General features: G+C 41.1%; 1 protein-coding gene and 1 pseudogene across 2 annotated transcripts in view; one reads left to right on the forward strand and one right to left on the reverse strand.

The window, feature by feature from the left end:
- The window catches only part of Ahcyl2 (adenosylhomocysteinase like 2), a 164,471-nt gene that overhangs the window by 72,466 nt on the left and 70,704 nt on the right, over window positions 1-21,301 (reverse strand). The gene's annotated exons all lie outside the window — the stretch shown is intronic.
- Window positions 22-21,301, forward strand: part of LOC130877516 (mitochondrial import receptor subunit TOM5 homolog) — a 48,014-nt pseudogene continuing 26,734 nt past the window's right edge.

Consider the following 21,301-nt stretch of genomic DNA (forward strand, 5'->3'; position numbering starts at 1 on the left):
ATAGAATTACAAATCACTACGATGGGTTCTAGAAAGACCATCTACAACCAGAGCAAGAGTGATACTACTACACATGATTATAGAACATTTAGGTGAGGCAGTAGCAATGTCAACAAACCACACTAGCTCCAGAAGCCACCTACATCAAAACAGCTAAGGAGAAGCTCACTTTAACTCCAAGGACAGCTAAGTGCCCTGGATACCAGCTGTGTTCCAACCAGTGGTGACCTGACAGTGAGATCACAACCTCCAAGATCATGTCAGCTAACCCAGAGTCAGGGTGAGCATGTGCTCAGGGCTGAGAAGACAGAAAGCTAGGGTTTCTAGAGGTCAGAGCCAGAGAAGCACTAGCATCAAAGAAGTCACTATGTGGTAGAGTCATAAGGCACAGGACAATGAATGAAAGGGTCTCCTAAGATTATCACCACGGCTATATTAGACTTTGGAAATCACCTGAGGATTCTCAAGATAAACTGAGGGAAAGAGTGGACTGTGAAACAGCAACACATTTTGGTCCAACAGTCAGTATTTCTAATTCATTTAGTTTCTCAGAGGCCTTAAGAAAAAGCAGCCATGATTCTTTAGTTACATGGCTATTGGTTATTAAAGTCTAAAGTTCCCATCCACCTGAGTTCAAAGATCATTCTACTAAGTTATGAGGCTGGTTAGAATTCTTAGGCCCCAGATCTCCCTGGCTGGTTATGGTCACCTGCTTTTGGTGCTGTTAGGAAGCAGTGGAAGCTTTAAGAGCCAGGGACTAATTAGAAGGTACTGGGCTATTGGGGCTGTGCCTTTAAAAGGGATATTGGACCCCGGCCCCTTTCTCTTTCTTTGCTTCCTGACTGCCAAGAGACAACAAAAAGCACTCCTGCCAGGAAGTTTGGCCATTCACCACAGGCCCAAAGCACTGTGGCCATATGACCACAGACGAACATCTGAAACCAGGACACAAATGCCTTCCTCCTTTCTGAGTTGTTTACCTCAAGCATCTTGTCAGAACAGAATGCTTCCACACCTCTTCAAGAGTGAGATGCCAATGCTAACACAACAGCATGATGTGAACCTTCCCCCTGTCTACATCCCCATCCACTCACCACTCAGCCCTCCTGTGTCGAAGATTCAACATGGACACATCGCCATTACTGGTAAAGACTTACAGGTCTTTAAGTTAGCTCCAGCACTTACTGGGCTATCGTCTGCAGGCAAACTATATACTTTTGGGAGGCAGGTTGAGACAGGGTATCTCTGTGTAGCTTTGGAGACTGTCCTGGAATTCATTCTGTAGACCAGGCTGGCCTCCAACTCACAGAGATCCACCTGCCTCTGCTTCCCGAGTGCTGGGTTTAAAAGTGTATGCAACCACTGCCTGGCAAACTACATACCTTTTAGTGTCTTTGTTTCCTCACTCGTTAAAACATGATAATAACACCATTCTTATAGTGTTGGTTTCTTTTAAAGTTTTTATTGTATGTATATAAGTATTTGTCTGCATGTATTCATGTACACTATGTGTTTAGTGCCTGCAGAAGCCAGAAGAGGGCACCAGATCTCCTGGAAGTGGAATTACAGGTGATTGTGAATTCCTCTCTGGGTACTGAGAACCAAACCTAGGTCCTTGAAAGAGCAGTAAGTGCTCTTAACTAATGAGCCATCTTTCTAGTCTTTATATTTTTAAAATAAAGATTAACATATGTTTATATAAATCCAGTACCAGGAGCTACATGTCCCCAAACTAGATATAGCAGAGTAATACTAGACTGCCTGGTCAAATCTCTCCACTTATTGTGTAACCTTGAATAAACTACCTATTCTTCTTGTGTCTGTTTTCTCAGATGTTCATGGGAAATTGGGCGCTGGGGTGAGGGCTCAATGGGTAAACTACTTACTGCAAGTCAAGCAAACTGAGTTCAATTTCTAGGGTCCAAACAGTGGAAAGAGAGAACCAACTCCTGAAAGTTGTCCTCTGACTTCCATACAAGTACCACTGCACATGTTGTGTACACACAGACACAGAGATACACACACACACACACACAGATACACTCACACATACACACCCCAAACAAACAGATAAATGGAAGCAAAACAAAACAAAAACCAAACAAAAAGCACAGCTGGGCATAGTGATACACATCAATAATCTCATGCTCAGGAGGCAGAAGCTGGAGAAGAAGACACTCAGGGGTACTACATGAAGCCCTGTAGCAAAACAAATGATGGTAGAAAGTACACCAAACAGAACCAGTAGCTGAACGCTGTCAATGCTGTGGAAAGTTTATTATTGTTGCTAATAACATGTATAATCTGTTTCCCAACACACCCAAATCCAGTTTTGAATTTTTGTTGTTTTATTTGAGACAGTCTCATGTAGCCCAGATTGGTTTCAAACTAATGATCCGCTACTTCTGGTCCTCCTGTCTCTACCTCCCAAGTGCTGAGATTATAGGCATGTAATAGCAAGTACAGTTTTGTTGTTTGTTTGTTTGTTTTTCAAAACAGGGTTTCTCTATAGCTTTGGAGCCTGTCCTTGAACTAGCTCTTGTAGACCAGGAGTGCTGGGATTAAAGTTGTGTGCCACCACTGCCCAGCACGAAGTACAGTTTTAAGTGGCTGGGAATCAAACCCTGAGCCTCTAGGCAAGTAAGTACTCTACCAACTACATCCTCAGCCCCAAATCTCGTTTCTTCTTGTGTTGTGAATTCATTCATTTAATCAAACCATGAATATTCACTGATGTCTACCTTGAGCTAGAAGCCTAGAGACAGTCCCTGCCTTCAAGATGTCTACAGGTTCAATCTCCAGCATCAGGAGGGGAAATAGAGCTGTGAAATGTTTGTCTAGCATAGACAGGGCCTGGATTCAACTCCCATCATGACAGCCAATCATTCAATGTAAGAAAACGCATTATCCAAGAAAAGGTCAGTATGGGGTGTGGCAGGAGCACCAATCATGTATTAGGAGTGTTACATCAGAGAAGCTCCATTAAAGTGGAAAGAAAAGGGAGATAGAGGAGTTACTGGTGTGTGTGAAGAGTGGGGCTAATAGAGGGAAGAACACACACGCCTGCCACAGTATCTCTTGCTGTATCTCCTTTCTTCCTAACAGCAGCTGCCTGAGGCCTGACCATAATCATGTCCATCTAAAAGTCAATACTACCCAAAGACAAGTGTGCTACCCACAGACATTTGTTGAAATCTTAGAATTCTAATCTGACTTAGTAAGTCTCAGCTGATGCCCAGAGTGCTGAGATGCAGCTCTGAGAAGAACCAAGATAATTCCACTTCTGTGTAGATCAGCATGTTCAATTCAACTTAGTTTTATACATGACTATCAACAGCTCGCTTGTTTTAAATCTGATCATATCACTTTCTTGTTTATAATGCTCCCAAACTGCGTTCCCCTCCTCACTGTACTCAAAATCAAGTTCCAATCCTAGCATGTTTTGCCTTGGCTTCTGCAAGAACCCTAGCTCTCCACATTCTCCTACTTCCATACAGTGAGCAAATGCTTAGCTGTAAATTCCTTCAGTACACATTTTCAGCTCCTGGTCTAAGTTGGGAATGAATTCTAAACTAGCCTCAGTGGCATGCTATAATCCCAACACTCAGAAGATAAAACAGAAAGATCAGAAGTTTATGGCAGCCTTGGCTACACAGTGAGTGGGAGGTCAACTTGGGCGTAAAACTTGTCTCAAAGTATCGAACAAATAGAGCTAGGGAAATGGCTTAGTGGTGCCTGTCATGCAAGCCTGAACCTTGTACACTTCTTGAACCCAGTGTCACTACAGAAAACCATGAGGCAGAGGCAGGAAAATCACCCAGCTCACAGGCCAGTTTGCCTGGAGGCACCAGCAAGACACAGAGATCTAGTCTCAAAACAGACATAGAAGGTGAGAACTGATTCCAGAAAGTTGTCCTCTGACCTCCCCAAAGGGTCACGACCCCAGGTTGAAAACCACTGATCTTATTCCTGTATTTCAAGTGCCTAACATTTAGTAAACTAGCAGTGAATGTATGCTGCCAAAATAAGCTGTTAACTCAGAGAAAATAATAAAATAAAGTAAAATAAGAATATAGGGCAAGTCCCTCAAAGGTAAAAGAGAGGAAAAGGGAACAAAAAGCGACAAAACAAGCAGGAACAAGCATAGCCAAGCAGGAACTAGCTCAGCTAAGGGCACCTCTCGGCACTCACCAACCTAACCAGGCTTCTCAGCCAAGCAATTAAGAGACTGGAGTGTACTTGAGCCCCAAGCTACTGTCTTCATTTCCTTTAAGTCTTTTAGAACCTGGGAGTGGAGTGTGGACTTAATCCCACAATTCTCCTGACATAGCAAACACAGATCCACTTAGGTCAGGGTTCAGTTCGCTGCACACTTAGCCCCACAAGCTAAATCTGCCTCACAGAGAAGTCAAGCTGTACCTTCAAAACTTCTTGAAAGCACTTGGGAGGCAGAGGTAGGCGGATCTCTGTGAGTTCGAGACCAGCCTGGTCTACAAGAGCTAGTTCCAGGACAGGCTCCATAGCCACAGAGAAACCCTGTCTCGAAAAACCAAAAAAAAAACAACAACAAAAAAACAACAACAACAACAAAAAAAACTTCTTGAAATCTTTAAAAAAAATCAGAATCAGAAAAAAATGTGCACTAAAGGTTCTCAATTTTATTATAGAAATGGGTGTTAAAAGTGGCATGTAAAATACTGAAATGTGTTGTTAAATACATGTCAAATACAGAGTTTTCACTATATTCTTTCCTTTTAAATAAATTTTCTAGAAACAATTTATCTACATTGAAAAAACACAAATCAAAAGACTGTAGCTTGATAAACTTTTAAAAGGCAATACAGCTATATTCCACGCACAGATAAGAACATTCCTGTACCAGGGTTGTCTAAGGGTGGCAATGGAGCTCTGTGATAGGATGCATAAAACCCTATGCTCAGGTGTGGTGGTACATGTCTGTAACCCCAGAAGCCATCATCTAGAGAAATTAACTAATTTCCCTTAGATTCTTACAGCACTCATTTAGAGGGTGGCGGCTAGCTGAAACATCGGTCTGTGATTTTCTTCTTCTTTTTTCCTCTTTTAGATAGAGCTTACTATGTAGTCTTGGATGGCCAAGATTGGCTTCAAGCATGTGGCAATTCAGCTCCCTGAGTTTCAGGATAAAGGCATATGACTGCCGGGCGGTGGTGGCGCATGCCTTTAATCCCAGCACTCGGGAGGCAGAGGCAGGCGGATCTCTGTGAGTTCGAGGTCAGCCTGGTCTACAAGAGCTAGTTCCAGGACAGGAACCAAAAGCTACGGAGAAACCCTGTCTCGAAAAATCAAAAAAAAAAAAAAAAAAAAAAAAAAAGGCATATGACATTATGCCCAGCGTTGTCCTTCACTTCTGGGAGTCCCTTAAGTGTTCAGAAACCCTTTGGAATCAACAGGGATTAATTAGATAATTTTTCCCTCAATAGTTGGTGGTGGAGACTGCTTCCAGGATAATTCTCCCCCTCATATCAAAATCTGATACTTAAGTAAATGGTCATAATAAATAATAAAATGTAAAAGCTATGTAAGTAGTAATTGTAATCCCCTCAAGCCACACTAGTGATCAGCCCCCTCCCCCGAGTATCTCCAACTGCCAGCTTCCACCCACAGGACACTCGAACTGCCCTCACTGCTGGACCCTGCCCTCAACCCTATAGAATAAAAAGCCCAATCTCTGGATGTGACATCTACCAACCTCCACCCTTGAAAGCTCCACCCTGAAAAGTTCCATCACCCTCCCCAAGAAAGTCTATATAAGCCCCATGTCCTGCTCAGTTCTCCACTGTTTCTTGCCTGAGCACAGGCAGCCATCCTGGTTTTTCCCCCTCCCAATAAATCTCTTGTGTGAGGTTTGATGTGCGGTGTGACTCTGCGGTATTCCCTGGCTCCCAACTGCCAGGATACCTTTCCATCTGAGCTGTAATGCTTTCAGTTACACTGTATTGTTTGATGAAAAATGTCAAGAGAAAAAGTCAAAGTATTCAGACACAACTTTTAATATCTTAAGTCTGCAGTCCATGAATTCACAAATGCAGAGCCGGGGAATACAGAGGGCCAACTGTCGAGTGCTTCTGTTCCTATTAAGAGACTAACAAGACTTAATGGTTCCAGAACTGCTGGTGCATTTTCTACTATCTCTTCTACATTAAGGATTGTACAACATTGATCATCTATTAAGAGAAAAATGAATGTGTGGTAGAAGGAATGATGCCCGAATAATATATTCATCCTTTGCAACAAGAGAAGAACAGAAGTGAACATAGACAGCTTTATGGATCTGGTGATAATGGGATGAAAGAATTTACGTCTAAGAGGTTCATTCTTCCACACAATGAATCACGAGAGAATGATATCAATTGTGAAAGGAGGGGACTGTCAAAGAACTAGGGGAGGGGGAGGTAAAGAAACTGGCTTTAAAAAAAAAGAACTGGCAAGTAATAACTGGAGATAGGTAAGTAGCAGCAAAGCAAGTTTCTAAGTAGGGCAGCAATCTCTCTGCAGAATGGTGTGACAAAAATCCTCTCAGGGAAGATGGCTCACAGTGCAACTGATACATTCAAGGAAGCAGCCAGAAACGAGAGCAACTTTAGGTCAACCTACAGTCTGGGCCTCCAGATTACGTGAAACAACAAACTTGAGAAATCATGGAGGGGAAGAACTTTCAACATAATAAATATTCAGATTTCACACCCTTGAAAGCTTCTACACGATGGTCCTGATGTCTGTGATAAGCACTATTATCATCTCTCTGCCTGCCACTCTCTTGTCAAAAAATGAGTCTGATTACTTTATCCATTGGTTTTTCAGCTTTCTCATGATAACCAAATATACAACATTCCAATGAGTTTCAAAGCAAATTAATTAAGCATAACCATTATTAGAAGGTGGATATTTTTGTATACTAGTATGAGGTATTATTTAAGAAACAAAAATATAAGAAGCAAAAATTGTTGATTGCCACTTTTTTGAGACGGGGTCTCTCTATTATGTAGTTCTGGCTGTCCTGAAAATTACTATGTAGACCAGGCTGGCCTCAAACTCAGAGATGCTCCTGCCTCTGCTATGAATAAGAGACTAGAATAATTTAGGTGAATCTTCTGGGAAGTATTTCCTCAGGGTTGGCACACAGAAGTTATGGTTCAGAGGGGGCCAAGGCTACATCTCAAGATGACAAACTTGGAAATGTCTAAGTGTCTCCCATGTGGTACTAGTTTTTGTGGCAGGAGAGCTGCAAGATTGAGAAGGTCATGGAAAGTTGAGACTTGGTGCTGTGAAGGGCTAGGAAAGGCTCCTGGTAAAGGTGCAACCTCAGTTGCAGTGAAGACCTCAGGACTGAAGGAGTTGTGGAGAGACACTAGGGCATGGAACCATGTGGTAAAGTAAGAGAAACCAGGAGGCCATTGGTAAAGGTGCAATCTCAGTTGCTATGGATACTCCTGCATATTGGAGACTATCAACGACAGTGGCAGTGGTGCCAGTCTGAGCCTACCAGACAAGCTGTATGTGGGCTGGATGACAGAGCCAATCCAAGTTCTTGAAGCCCAGAAGATACCAAACAAGTTCCAGATGCTTAACAGTGAAGATTTTGTTTGTTGGATGCTGGTTCTTCTTTAATTTCATTCTAATTTGTCCACTGTTTCTGCTATTCTCTCTTGGGATAAGGAAGTATATAACTTATTTTAGATTTTATAGGAGCCCACAATTGAGATACTGGATTTTTAAAAAGGAGATCTTGGATATTTAGAGTGTTGAAAATTTAAAGACTGCTGAAGTTTTCAACTTGGGCTGTGTTTTATATTATGATATTAACATTAGTTCTTGGGGACAAACAAAAAAGAAAAAGTTATGGTCGGATAGTGACGTGTTTGTATGTCAGGTTGATAAGAGGTCAATTGTGCTGGTTGGTTTCTGTCAACTTGAGACAAACTAGAGTCCTGGGAGGAAAGCAACTCAATTGAGAAATGGTGTCCACCAGCTTGGCCTATGGACATATCTGCGGGGCATTTTTTTATTGTTAGTTGATGTAGGAGGACCCACTGCCACCTCTGGGCAGGTGAACTTGAGATGTATTAGAAAAATTGCTGAATAAGAAAGGGAACAGGATAATAAACAGCATTCCTCTACTGTCTCTGCTTCAGTTTCTCTCTAGTCTTGAATTTCTAGTCTTGACTTTCCTTGATGATGATCAACTTATAACTTGTAAGTCAAAGAAACTTTCCTCCTCAGATTGGTTCTGACCAGTGTTCTATCACACCTACAGAAATTATGGTGGTTTGAATGAGAATGACCCCCACAGACTCATATCTTTGAATGTTTGGTTCCCAGCTGGCAGAACTGTTTGGGAATGATGAGGTCGTGTGGCCTTGGAGGAGCTGTGTCACTCTGAGGTTTCAAAAGTCCTCTCTATTCCCAGTTAGCACTCTCTCTGTACTTCTCATGCTTGTGGATCACACGTAAGTTGTCAGCTGGTGCTCCAGCATTATGCCTGCCTGCTGCCATTCTCCCTGTCATGATGGCTATGGACTCTAACCCTCTTGAGCTGTGAGCCACAACAAACTCTTCTGTAAGTTATCTTGATCATGATGTCTCCTCACAGCAACAGAAAACCCAGTAATACAGAAACCAAACTAGGATAGTAGGTAAGTTTGCAAATAAAGATTGAAAACAGAGGGAGCTGTTATGTCCCATGCTATGGATGATTTCAAGACAAATTTACTCTGACTTAAAGGCTATAAACTGATTCTTGTCTGAAAGGGCTACAAATTCCTTCCATAAATCATTTTAATTTTGTTTCTAAGTACAGTTCTCTATAATAAAGGTGTTCTAGCCAAACTCTTCTGCCATGGGCTATGGATGTGGTTAGTTTTCCTGCGCAGGGATTGGTTGGTTTAGTTGGTCAGGGACAAAGTTGGCTCTGGTTTCAGGGCCAAACTGTTTCTTTCACTGGCTCTGGGTTTAGGGTCAGGGTGCTAGATTTCGTGCTCAGGGACTGGTTGGTTTTTCTGCTCAGGGATTGGTTGGTTTCATGTTCAGTTGGTCAGGGGCAGATCTAGCTCTGGTTTCAGGGCCAAACTGTATTTCTTTCACTGGCTCTGGTTCCAGAGCCAAAGTGTATTTTTGGCTCTGGTTTCAGGGTCAGGGTGTGCTTCTTTGGTTCTGGGTTCAGAGCTAAAGTGTTTCTTTTGCTAGCTCTGGTTTCAGGGCCAGGATGGGTTTCTTTGGCTGATCCTTTCAGCTTACACACAGAGAGACTAGAAGTAATGAGATTAGTAAAGGGTGGATATTAGAATTGTGCTGAGACAGGGTCTCAAGTAGTTATCTAAAACCTTGCTAGGCCAAGACTGAACTTGAACTCCTGATCTTTTTGCTTCTGCCTCTGGAGTGCTGGTATTATAGGCCTGTATGCTACTACCCTGATTCAAGGTGGTGCTGAAGGCCAATCCCAGAGCCTCTGGTATGAACAGATAATCTTCTCCCTGGGAAAACTCCATCCTAAGAAGCACTATATAAGCCCCTCTGCCTCTTCAGTTGTGGGCTGCTACTGCCTCCTGAGTACTGGGGTTAAAGGCATGTGTCATGGTCAGCCTTTCATCTGTTTTAAATATGCAAGTAATTTCCAAAACTGTATCTAAAACTTTTGCGCTTTAGTCTCAGATGATGGCCTACTAGATGGCTTTAGTCTATGATGTCCCCAGTAGGTATTCTCACTGTAGCATGGCTAGTTGTTTGCATACTTTTTCTAGTAAATGAAATAAATAATTAAAAATAAATAAACAAGGCTGGGGAAAAAATGCCTCAGCGACTAAAGGTACTTGTTGTTCAAGGCTGACAACCTGAGTTCTATCCCTAGTACCACACGGCAGGAAGAGCAAACTGATTCCTACAGCTGTCTTCTGACCGCTACATGTGCACCACAGTATGTCTGGGTGCGCCCGCTCACACCCGGCCCCCCACAAACACACATATATAAATGTGATAAAATGGATGAAAAATCCAAGTCATGGTGGGTCCTATGAAGGAAATGATGAACATGCAGAAGTATGGAGGAAAGAGAATCATCACAGAGAGCATTTAAAGACAGCAGCAGCAGAAGGATCAGAAGCCACTTACTCGATGAACCGAAGGCAATACTAACTGCAAAGACCTGAAGTAAGAAAGAACACGTTTATAGGATGAAAAAGACAGCTTGTATGGCTGGAATTTAGTGACAGGAGAGAGAATGAGGTTACTCACACCAGGGCAGCGAACAACTACTTGTGAGCCTAGTTCCAAGGGAACAGACATCTTATAGCCTCCAAGGGCACTAGGATGCACCTCAGTTGGAAGGGTGCGCACCTAGAATGCAGGGGGCTCTGGGTTTGAGTCATAGCACCACACAACCAGGCATGATGGTACAGAGGCACCATCATGGGAGGAAGTGGGAGGGCCCGAAGTTCAATCTCATCTCAGCTATACAGGGAATTCCCTGCCAACCTAGACTTACAGGAACTTGGATTTCTACTACATTTAACAGGGGCTAGTATGGAATTCTGAGCAAGAGAATGACAGAACAATGTATAGTTACATCTACTGCTGTGTGGCGATGGATTAGTGACTGGCAAGAAGGGACGCTCCATCAGAAAGCTGATACAATAGGTCAGGTGAAAGACACGCTATCTGGAGCGCTGACAGCAATGAAGATGGAGGGAAGCAGGCAGAGATGTGAGGTAGTTCTGAGGGCAGAATTCATTAGACTTGCTAACAGACTGGATCTGAGAGGTGACAAATTAAGAATGACTTGATTTTACACTGCATGATTAGGATGGTGACGGCTTACTGAGTAAAACTTCGAAACGGTACAGAAGTCAAAAGTTCCACTGTGGACATGTAAAGTCTACAGCATTTGCCTTTTTAAATTTCTGGTGCTCTGAGGCAAGGTCTCACACCATAGCCTAGGCTGATCTGGAAATCCCCCTGTAAACTAGGCTGGTTTCTCAAACTCCTAGCAACCCTCCTTTCTCAGCTCCTTAGTGCTAGAATTATAGGCCTGAGTCATCACGCCCTGCTATCTGTGAGACACTTATGTGGACACAGAATATATAGGCAGATATCAGAGTCTGGCGCTCAATAAGAGGTCTGCATTGGGAACAGCACGACTAGAAGATGGCCATTTCATAGTGCAGATTAAAGCCCTTATGTCCTAATTGTCATCTCAAAGCTTGAACTTTTATTACGGAAACAAACCCTTTCAGGGTTCCTTGTTTGCTTCCTGCCTCCCACTACCTACTGTCAGATTTCATTAAAAGGTAATAGGTCCCCTTTGTTCATTCTCAAGAAAATGTCTACCAACGTTGGCTCAAGTATCCATGATTTGTCCCGCTACTTTTCTTAGGAAAAAAGATATTTCATTTCCAAGAGATAAAGGGGGAGAGGAGAGAAAAAGAAAAAAAAAGTGAAAAGATGTAATTCCATCACACATAACTTGGGAGGCAGAGACAGAGAATCACCAGTTTAAAATACCAACCTGGGTTACACAGTGAGACCCTGTCTTAAAAAAAAAACAACAAAAAAACAGGCTCAGCGGTTGGGAGCACTGACTGCTCTTCTAGAGAACCCGGGTTCAATTCCCAGCACCCACGTGGTGGCTCACAACTGTAACTCCAATTTTAGGGGACCTAACACCCTCACACAGATATACATGTAGACAAAACACCAATGTACATAAAATAAAAATAAGTAAATTATTAAAAACAACAACTGGGCTGGAGAGAGGGCTCAGTTGTTAAAGGCTAGGCTTACAACCAAAAATATAAAAACAACAACAACAAACAAAAACAAAAGCAAAGACTTGTGAGCTGGAGTTGATATTTAATAAAATTAATACTTTTAATTCATCAGAAGCAGTCTAACTGAGATTGGAAAACATTGTCTTTAATTTTTTAGATTTACTAATTTTATTGTGAATGTGTTGTGTGTGTGATTTGTACATGGGCATACAAGTGCCTTCAAAGCCAAAGCCATCATGGGTGTTAGGAAACTGAACTCAGGTCCTCTGAAAGAGCAGTATGTGCTCTTAACTGTGAATCTATCTCTTTAAGACCAAAAAACCAAGTTCTCAATTGCAAATAAACGACAACAAAGACCACGATGACAAGTCTCCCACTGTTTTGCATTCATGCTAAGGTTCTAGGCATTTATCGTTGCTCATGTGTCATTACTACAAATGTCAACATGATTGGAAAAGCAACCAACACTACTGACTTCATGGACCCTATGAAAAGGTACTGGGACCCCACACACACTGGGAGATCACAGACCACCCTGGGAGAGTCAGTAAGTAGTGCTGATGTATCACTGTGAGGTCTGGAAACTAACAAAGTCTCCATAAAGGAAGTGGGCACAACTGTCACCTGCAAACAGATTTGTCAGAAAGGTTAGCTCATTCTTACAAGTGTATGGCTTTGTAATCTCATAATCTACCGCTGCCAAGGGTATTTCCACTCCACCTTCCCCTTCTATTTCAGGGGCTTTTCAAAGCCAAAAGACATTTAATAAAAATGCTAACATGTCATTTGTCTTTTTTCACTATCATTCTCTCACTAGTACAGATGGGACTTCCTAGAAGTTATTTGATATTTAATAATGTCATTACTATATTAACAGAATGCATGATGGTATATTTTGTAGTTTGCCAAAGTTTCCTAAGGACTTTGATTCTGTTTAAATATTTCATTCAATCACTTCTACAATGCTCCTATCTTCAGCCACGCCCACTACAAGCTAATAATATTGCTTTCTGATTCAATAGAGTTCTTAGCACCTAAGGGGCAATACAAGATTAGTACATATAGTTGATTTAATAATAGATACAGTATTTTTTAAAGGTTAAAAGACTCAATTTTTACAATTCATAGAAAAAAGGGGGGATTTTAAAGGTATTTCCAGAAATAAAGATACTAAAAAAGAGCAGACTAACAAATAAGGTGAATTCTCTGACAGATGGAAAAGAAGAATCTACTCCAAAGAGACAAATTTGTGATGAAAATCTAGTGAAATCTACAGTTTCTCTATGAGTGTGTAATTCCACGGCCTCGACTCTCTAAGTGCAGGTGTGCTTTACCATTCCTGGTTCTGTTCTTTTCTGTGATTTCGATCTTCCCTCCCTCCATCTCTCCCCATGTGTTGCACACCCCACTTGGTGCATGCAGATGTATGCACCCATGCATGGGAATGAGGATGCCATAGCAGAATTAGGGTTATCTTCTCTATCCTTTCCGTCTTATTCCCTTGAGAGAGTGACTCTCACTGACTTGCAGTTGCGAAGGCCACAGCAGAGGCAGACTGTTTTCCTCCACCACTCTCTACATGACTACCTTGAGATAGGGTGGCTGGCCAGGCAAAGAGTCCTCATGATCTACCTGTCTCTGCTGCCCAGGGCTGGGGTCATAGGAGGGCCAGCTAGCCGTGCCTGACTTTCCCCAGAGCTGCTGGAAATTCACATTCAGGTCCACTTGCATAGAGAATAACTGCCCTTGCCCACGGAAGCATCGCCCCAGCCCTTTCTCTTTATTATAAAAACCAACTGTGACTTAAGCAATTAAAAATAAATAACTGTTATGGGATTTGTACAGCAATGTAATCTTTGAAGAAAACTAGTTCTTAATTTTTTTAAAAATTATTTTTATTTTTGAAAAATGTGTGTAAGAGAGAGAGAGTTAGTTGTGTGTTCAGGAGTCCACAGATGACAGAGGTCCCCTAGAAGTGGAATTACTGATAGTTGTAAGCCACCTGATATGGGATCTTGGAACCAAACTCAGATCCTCTACAAAAACAGGAGTACATGTTCTGCTCTTAATTAATGAGACATCTTTCTAGCCCCTGGCTTAATTCTGGTCATCAACAATTTCATTTACCCATTATCTGCATGTTCCACACTACACCATATAAAGAAACCCAGGTCTCTACATAAAAGTGCATTTTAACCCTTCTACTGCCAGTGAGGTCCTTCAAGAAACATGAACCCCAGATTATTTTTTTTAATATTTATTTATTTATTATGTATACAATATTCTGTGTGTATGCCTGCAGGCCAGAAGAGGGCACCAGACCTCCTTACAGATGGTTGTGAGCCACCATGTGGTTGCTGGGAATTGAACTCAGGACCTTTGGAAGAGCAGGCAGTGCTCTTAACCTCTGAGCCATCTCTCCAGCCCCTGAACCCCAGATTATTGACAATGTGCAACAGCAGTCCAATCCCTTAGGACAAAATCATCAAAGACATTCTGCTTTAAGAGCAATGAGGTGGATGAACTCTGAAAACTTCTTTGGTCATCAATCTGCCACCAAGAACATAACAGAAAGGAGAGTATGTGTGTTCTGTGGTTTGTATGTGCTATGTCCTCATGGGCTGAAGTGTCTGAACACTTGGTCTCTAGCTGGTTGTACTATTTTTTAAGACTGTGGGACCTTCAGAAGGTAGAGCCATGTTAGAAGTTAGTTACTGGGCATGAGCCTTGGGTTTTATGGTCAGACCCAATTTCTTGCCAGTGCTTTACTTCCCGAACTATCAATGTGAGAGGAGTGGTCCCACAGCACTGCCCCGTGGCGAGTGTTTCTCCTCACACTGAACGGTATCCCTCAAACTGTGAGCCAAATTCTACCTCCCCCTTAAGTTCCTTCTTGTCAGATATGCAGCAAGAAGAAAAGTAACACAATGAAGTTTACCCAGGCTCAGCCTCATTTTACAGTAAAGTTACCTCTGTTAACCATAACTAAGTAATCTCTAATATTCTCACTATGCCTAAACTTCTCAGATCATCTATTATGGTGACTAACACACCCCTTGTGCTTACAATGAAATCTAATCCAGAGTTTTTATATACTGAAGCAGTGTAATTAAATGAATGACACACACTAAAAAGAAAAGCTTACAGATTAAAGTCCTCTGCTCATAAAATCCTGAGTGTCAGAATAAAACATGGATATAAAGAATAAAACTGAAAAATTAGTAAATAAGTACAAATTCAAAAAAAATTCACTGAAGAGCTTATTTGACTTGGACGGAAAGGGAAAGCAGAGCTATATCTGAGAACAAATAAATGCAGACTATGTTCAAACTAAAATTCAGTGAGTAACTGAATTCTATGCTAAGCTGGAAAGCAACACCACAAACAATCAATATTTCAAGTAGGTGGAACTGAGAAGGAAGTGTTACAACCAGGGACTGGAGAAGTGGTTCAGAGGTTATAAGAGCACTGGCTGATTCCAGAGAACCTAGGCTCAATTACCATGGAGGCTCAAAACCATCTGTAACTCCAGCTCCAGATCCGACACCCTCTTCTGGCCTCCGACTGGCCTCCGAGGGCAACAGGTATGTGGTGCACAAACGTGCATGTGAACAAAATACCAAACACATAAACCAAGCCAGCCAGGTGTGGCAGTTCACACCTGTTATCCCAGTATTTGTGGGACAGAGGTAGGAAATCAAGAGCTCAAGATTAACTTGGAGTACATAAGACCCTGTCAAAAAAAAAAAAAAAAAAAAAAAAAAAAAAAAAAAAAAAAGTTAATACTCAACCCAAAGAGCTTATTCTGTAGGTTTTGGATCAAACATGAGTTAAGTCTTCCCTGATTGGAGCTGAGGCACATCACTCTGTACCCATTTCCTTTACTTTCTTCAACTAGTTATCACTACTTGAAATCACTTACTTTTTGCTTTTCCCTTCTAGAATTTAAGCTTCATGTGAACAAACACCTGACTTACATTATTTACTTAGCATGGTACCTTCTATATTCAGAAAATATATATTTGCTGAAAAATATACAGCTTCCACCATGGAAAGTCTAATAGTTCTGAAACAGGAGAGATTAAACTACCAAGGCAAGAGCTGAGGAACACTGTTGTACATCTGTGGAGTCTGGGGGCACACTGGATAAAAAAAACAATGGATAGGGGTTTTTGAAGAAATGGAGGTATATCTAACTCCTACAGCTCCAGAAATAGCATAGGACTTCACGTCTCTGTGCCTTTAATAAAGGTAGTATGTTAAAAAGGGAATCTATTTATAGAGTGCATTCTACATTCAAAACACAATGTAGCTGGCTATGCACTACCTAACTTGATCCTTGTAACAACCCTATGTGGTAAGCATTTTTATTATCACCACCTTACAATTGAGGAAACAAGCATAGGCATGTCAAGTGATTAACCCAAGATCACAGCTAATTTGAGGCAGTCCTAAGACCCACATCTAGGTACCTTTGCACTCTTTATCTGCAATGTCCTCAGACATTTGCTGAATGTATGTACTCCTTCTAACCTTTAACTCCCTTGGAGCCAAGAATCCCATCATCGACAGCATTTTGAAGCAATTGGTAAAAATGGCTAAGTTAGAGATTTGGGATAAATGATTCTGAGAAACTGTGTTGAGGAACAGTGTGAATAACTAAATACACAACTGAGTCAGAGCGTGTGAGCTGAAGTAAAGTAGGGCATAATTTCAACTTAGGATACACAGGAACAGATAATAAGGCAAATCTCATCTGTGTAGACTATAACTCACAGGTTACATCTACTTCCCTCTCCTTTCCACAAAACAGAGCAGAGCAAAGGAGTTTCTGTGTGCGTGTTTTGTTCTTTGCTTTTATGGAATGTCACCTCTGTCTCACGGAGCCACCTGGAGCATCTTGTACAGTCCTATCTCATCAGTAACCTGGCCCCTTTCCCAGCATGAAAATAAATCATGTCTATCCAGCACAGAGTTAGATTGGTTGGTGTGTGCTTTCATATATTTATATACAAACTCTGCAATTTCATCCTTGGTTCAGACTCAGGTCTTTGCCCAAGGGTTATTCTAAGCATAAAAGGTTTTTTTTTTTTTTTTTTTTTTGGTTTATAACCATAGCTTTAAATTTTAAAGCCCATACACAGTGAATATAGAAAGAGTGCAAAGTTCATCCTTTTACTTCATTTTACAGGTAAGAAACTGAGGCCGACCCATAGCTTAAGTTACCTCTTGCAAACCTGATATAATTAGAAAATGCCTGGAACCTGAAGATAAAAGCTTTGTGGGGCACAATGTAGTTACATTATCTTCTTAGCTATAGGGAAAAGCAACTAACAACCCAGGGCAGAATAGTATAATAGCTTAAGTTAATGTGTTGTAACTTTTTAAAGATGTATTTTATTACTTTTAATTACGAGTAGGTATGTGCCTGCAGGTGGTATGTGCATGTGAGTGCGGGTGTCTAAGAAGGCAAGAGGTGGTAGATCACAGGAGCTGGAAATGCAGGCGGAGATCTGTCTGACCTGTGTGCTGGGTCCTCTGTAAGAGCAGCAAGTGTTCTTAACCACTGAGCCATCTCTCCATCCCTGTGTAGGGATCTGCCTTAGAAAATATGATGAAGGAATAGCCCCCACTACTGTGTGCCAAGCACACTTCAGATATATACACGACTCATTTATTCTCCTGAAAACCCTGTAAAACACATTTTTTTAAATCTGGGTTTTATTCTTTGCCCTCCACCCCCTTTTTAAACTTAAGTAACAGGCTCCTGGCACAAAGCCTAAGAGGTAGAGAGTGTACTATGAAGTTGGTCTATTTCTACCCCTTTTCTTACGCATCTGATTACTCTCTGGAGGGAAGTCTTACTTGTGCATTCTTTAGAGATTTGGGTGTAGAAGGGCCTAATGTTTCTTTTCCTACACAGATGGCAGTAGCTCACCATATAGCTCTAATCTCGGTTTTCCCCCTCAGCACCTATAGGGAATCTCTGTTGTTTTTTGTTGTTGTTGTTTTGTTTTTGGTTTTTTTTCCAAGACAGGCCTTTTCTGTATAACAGTCCTAGCTGTCCTGGAACTAGCTCTTGTAGGCCAGGCTGGCCTTGAACTCACAGAGTTCCGCGTGCCTCTGCCACACCCCCTACTGGGATTAAAGGCATGCGCCACCACCGCCCAGGCGGAGAAATCTCTGTTTTTAACTTCTGCACATTTCTCTATTTTATAGATGCACCCAATATTTACTAAATATACAGTCACAAAGCAATGAACGCTTTCATTGTTCATATCTTTTATCATATGTTACTATAATGCTTTAATATTTTTAAAGAAGGGCTGGAGAGATGGCTCGGTGGTTAAGAGCATTGCCTGCTCTTCCAAAGGTCATGAGTTCAATTCCCAGCAACCACATGGTGGCTCACAACCATCTGTAACGAGGTCTGCTGCCCTCTTCTGGTCTGCAGACATACACACAGATAGAATATTGTATACATAATAAATAAATAAATAAATAAATATTTTAAAAAAAAAAAAATATTTTTAAAGAAAATTTTTGGTCAGGTATGGTGGCATACACCTTTAATCTCAGTACTTGGGTGGCATGGGCATGTGGATCTCTGTGAATTCAGGCCAGTTTGGTCTACAAGTTACAGGCCAGCCATGGCTACATATTGAGATACACATTCTATTTTCATTCGTTTGCTTATTTTTGAGAAAAAATAAAATGAAAAATTTCCCTAAGAACTACTAGTCAATCTTGCTTGTTTGTGTGTGTGTCTGTTGAAGGAGGCGGCAGACACTTGCCATGGCATGTGTGTGAAGGTCAGAGGACAACGTGCAGGATTTGGTTCTCTCTTCCTAGGGATCAAACTCAGATCTACAGCTGTCTGTACTTTACTACTGAGTCTGCCCCAGTCCCTTCCACCGCTTTTCGTCTGTTTTCACAGTACAAAGACACTCTCATCTATACCAAGGTTATGAAGATTTTCTTTTTTGCTTTTCCCCTGTAATCTATGATCTAACTTTTGACTAATTTCTATATATGGAATGAAATAAAGAGCAAAGATCATTTTTTTCTCCAAAATGGACATATCTAATTGTTTAGTACCATTTACTGAGAATAATATCCCTTCCCCACTGAGTGAGTAACTTTGACTTCTTTGTCAAAACACAGTTTATTGTATAGTAGTGGGTCTATTTCTGTATTTTCTGTTTTGATATATTGACCTACATGCCTATCCAGTTCCCTTTAGGGTTAGAACCTATAGTGACATAAGTAGAAGGTAATGAGTTTAAAAATCTGTACAATCCTTTCCCACTTCTTCAGGCCATAAGCTTCTTCTTTTTTTTTATACATTTAGCACAAAACAGCCTTCAGTGTCAAAATTGCTTAGCTCTATACACACAAAAATACAAAGTGATCCTTGGATGAAGATTTTATTCTATGATATAGGCCAAAACAGAAAACAATATGAAAGTCTAAATTCAGTATGAACAGACCACTAAAACCAAACAGTAACATTGTGCCCCCCAGTGGCAGAAAATAACAGGGATCTGCCAAAGCAAGAAAGAAACACTATTCACAAATACAATTCACACTGATAATATGACTGCTGTTTCCATGAAATCCTGATCCCCCTGTGTCTACCTCTTATGTCCTGGTGTGATAAAACCACATCCATCTCTTCAACTCTTTTTTTTTTCCTGAGACAGGGTTTCTCTATGTAGACCTGGCTGTCCTCGAACTCACATAGACCAGGCTGACCTCCAACTTGGAGATCCACTTGCCTCTGCCTCCCAAGTCTCTCAACTCTTTTAATTAAAAAAAAAAAAAAAAAAAGGTTTTCATTTAAAATTAAGCTGGGCAGGCAGAGATGTGCAAGTGTGACAATCTTGGTAAATCCACAGAAAATACCTGTAAATCAAGGAGAGACCAGACTCCACCTAAGTTGTTGTCTGATCTCTGTATGTTACTGTCACACACACACCACACACACAAACCCCATAAAGACAACAACGATGAAGATGAGAAATAAAGCTGTTCTGATGTAGCTCAGTTGGCAGAGTGCTTGCCTAACATGCGCAAAGCTCTGGGCTTGACTATTTGCAGTACTGTGTAGGAGTGACTGTCCTCAGGAAGGGAAGGCAGGAGGGCCAGAGCGGCAAGGTCATCCTTGCTACTTAGCAAATTCAAGTCGAGCTTACACTACTTGAACCCAGGAAGAAGGGTGTAGTGGGAGGAAGAGAAAGAGGGATATGAGGAGATGGGCAGAGATGGGAGAAGAGAGGAGGGTGGCTGGGGCTGCTGAGTGTGCTGTCACAGGTCTGTAAATGCCAGTCCTTGTCTGGGATAGTACAGGAGTGAAGGGATCATCACAAATCAGAGGCAGCTGAGTCTACATAGTGAGTTCCAGGCCAGACAGGACACATTGCTAAACCCTGTCTCAGGAGAAGAAAAAAAAGGAACTTTTTTCATGTTTTAATTCAATGCAAATTGGATAAAACAGAAAATAAGTTATAAAAATAAAACAGCATTTGGATACATTCTTATACAAAAGAAATGAAGCCAGAGTCCAAAGGAAAAAGAGACAAGATTTTAGACAATTTATTAGGAAAAATGTAAATGAAGTAGTTTGTAGTACATAGTCTGTATACACTATTAAGATAAAACTAATAACATATATGTATACAATGTATAATATTACATGTACACAAACTAAATTTCTCTGGAATAGAGCTAAAGAAGCTATCAACAATGGAGCTTGAGTAAAGACAATTTATAGAGCTACATGTTTTAAATATATATATATATATATATATATATATATATATATATATATATATATAATGAATAGTCTTTAAAACCGAAGGTAATTTTAAAACAGTCAAATAGTAATTTTATACGCTTACACATAAACAACAAAAACAGGTACCATGTGAACAATACTTTGCTCTGAACAGTTGTGTCCCAACAGCTGATTATAATTTACTAACCTTTGTTAGGTCCCTCGGGGCACACAGTCACACTGCAGCACTCTCAAACACACAGAAGGAAGAAGACAATAAATTAAAAGTGTTTTCTGTTACCAATGTTGCTCTACATTTTAATCCTCTGACTATTTTCATACACCCTAAGGTCTCCATTTGAAGAAGGAAACTCCAAACGCCTGCTTTCTGAGTAACTGACCTGGGAAAGCTCTTGCCCGTTAGTTTCAGTCCACCGCTCCTATTGGTCCATCACTAGTGTCCGGCAGGTCCTCAGGACTCTTTTGCTAATTCTATCCATACCTCCCCTCTCAGGGGTCTCATTCTCAGTCATTAAGTTTATTTTCACTGAGAGCATGATACATTCCTTCATCATTTGGTCAAAACTTGTTGGTATGCTCACCATCCTCTTTGTTCATATTTATTTATCTTAGAGGCAGGATCTCACTCTGTAGCCCAAGCCACATTCAAACTCTGACCCTCCTGCCTTAGTTTTCCAGGTTCTGAGATTATGAACTCGCAGTA

This window comes from Chionomys nivalis, chromosome 1, assembly GCF_950005125.1.
Source record: "Chionomys nivalis chromosome 1, mChiNiv1.1, whole genome shotgun sequence".
Lineage (NCBI taxonomy): Eukaryota > Metazoa > Chordata > Mammalia > Rodentia > Cricetidae > Chionomys > Chionomys nivalis.